Source organism: Herpailurus yagouaroundi, unplaced genomic scaffold (assembly GCF_014898765.1).
Source record: "Herpailurus yagouaroundi ecotype Mexico unplaced genomic scaffold, PumYag 162, whole genome shotgun sequence".
NCBI lineage: Eukaryota > Metazoa > Chordata > Mammalia > Carnivora > Felidae > Herpailurus > Herpailurus yagouaroundi.
The window spans coordinates 74,604,073-74,606,346 of NW_024412403.1; positions in this window are offsets into that span (position 1 = coordinate 74,604,073).

Genomic DNA, 2,274 nt, shown 5'->3' on the forward strand with positions numbered 1-2,274 from the left:
CGAGATCGTGACCTGGCTGAAGTCGGACGCTTAACCGACTGCGCCACCCAGGCGCCCCTGCCCTGTCATTCTTTAACAGAGGCCATTGAATACTTTTTTTTTTCTTTAATAGGATGTGATGGTTAAATAAGAGCCGGCTAGGCCTGCCCTCAGGGCCTGATGGATAATCTACTACTCCGTACCCGAGGGTGCCGCTCCGGCCCACTCTCCAAAGACGAGATGGGAATTTTATCAAATTCTATTTCCATTCTCCTGGGGCCTGTGCAGCGCTGGCAGCAGAGGGGGGTGACTGGCTGGAGACCAGCTGCTCAGCGAGGCCCTGCCAGGCCTGTTGGAGAAAGGCCTGGCTCCCAACCAGGATGGCATCTGCTCAGAGTTTGGAGCCCAGCATACTCTAATTGTCCTGTGGCCTTGTGGCACTTACAGCCTATCAATTGAGTCTTTCTGAAAAAGCTACGCCTGTGTTTATCGGTTTCCTGCCCTGGATCTGGGTCACTAGAATTTTCCTCAAGGATGGAAGAGCTCAAAGAATCGGATCTGGAGGTCTCTTACATGCCAAAACCTGCGAAGGGGGTGCTGAGGACACGCTGGCCCAGGGCCTACCCACTCACTGCCCATCGGCTTTCCGAAATGGCCCTTGGACAAGAGGCTGGGGGCCCTCATCCCAGTTACATATCACTACATTGCTGTGTGTCCACAGCCGAACCCCTTCCCTCTCTGGGCTGCTGTCATATCTGTTTCTGGAACAGATGAAATCACAGACGCAAAAGGGCTTTTTAGTGTGAAAAAATGCAAGTTCCCGCGGGAACACTCTGTGCCTCCCACTCAATTTTGCTATGAAACTCAAACGTATCTTTTAAAAATATCCTATTGAAAAACAAATAAACAGGGGCACCTGAGTGGCTCCATCAATTAAGGGTCTGACTCTGAATCTCGGCTCAGGTCATGATCTCATGGTTTGTGCCACCAAGCCCCATGTCAGGCTCTATGTTGACACGGCAGAACCTGCCTAGGATTCTCTCTCTCTCTCCCTCCCTCTCTCTCTCTCTCTCTTTCTCTCTTTCTCTGCCCCTCCCCATGTGCACTCTATCTCTCTCAAAATAAACTTAAAAAACAAACAAAAATGTCAGGACTTGGGGCGCCTGGGTGGCGCAGTCGGTTAAGCGTCCTACTTCAGCCAGGTCACGATCTCGCGGTCCGTGGGTTCGAGCCCCGCGTCGGGCTCTGGGCTGATGGCTCAGAGCCTGGAGCCTGTTTCCGATTCTGTGTCTCCCTCTCTCTCTGCCCCTCCCCCGTTCATGCTCTGTCTCTCTCTGTCCCAAAAATAAATAAACATTGAAAAAAAATTAAAAAAAAAAAATGTCAGGACTTATGGTGAACCCTGGGCAGGGAGTAGAATCCTAAATTCTAATAAAAGCTCTGCTCCTTTCTGTGTGGCTGTGGGAAGTGTGGAAACCTCTCTGAGCCTCACTTCACCTCTGCCAGACACTGTAATGGCTATGAGAATCGAACTAATGGGCTTAAAATATTGAGTTAATTATAGAGCACTGCCCCTCTGTGAAGCCTTCTCGTTAATATTTGTTGTTTACCAAAGAGACTGCACTGAAGGTTGACCAGTCAGTCCCAAGCTGGCAGAAATTTTGCAACTCTGAAAGAATATTGGAAAAAAAAAAAAAGAATATTGGAAAGCCCTAGGGAAGGTATGAACAGGTGTCTTCTAAGCACTGAAGACTCAGCATGTTAAAACTGAGCAGGAGGAAGAGGAGGAGACAGAGGAGGAAGAGGAGAGGAAGGGAATCGGAATAAAATTAGGAGAAGCAGAAGGGGAAGGAGGAGGAGGAGGAGGAAAGAGCAAACTAGGAGGAAAGGAAGCAGAAGAAACAGCTGAAGAACGCAGAGGAAGGAAACGCGGAAAGAAAGAAGTGAAAAAAGCAGAGGAAAATAAAGAAGAAAGGGGAGCAGGAGGCAGAAAGGGAGAGGAGGGGTGGAAGTAGCAAAAGTGGAAGGAAAAGAAGCAGCAGCGGTAGAAGCAGAAGCAGGAAAAAAGCCAAAACCACAGCCAAGAAAGTAGAAACTGAAGCTAAACCAAAAGCAGGGAAACAAGGAGGAGGAGAATGAAGAAAAAGCGGAAGCCGAAGTAGACGCACATGTGGAAGAAGCACGAGCAGGGAAAGCAGAAGGCAAAGTAAAAGAAGCAGCGGGGAGAGGGGAGAGGAAGGAGGGGGAGGCAGAGGGGGGAGAAGAGGAAGGAGGGGGAGGCAGAGGAGGAAGGAG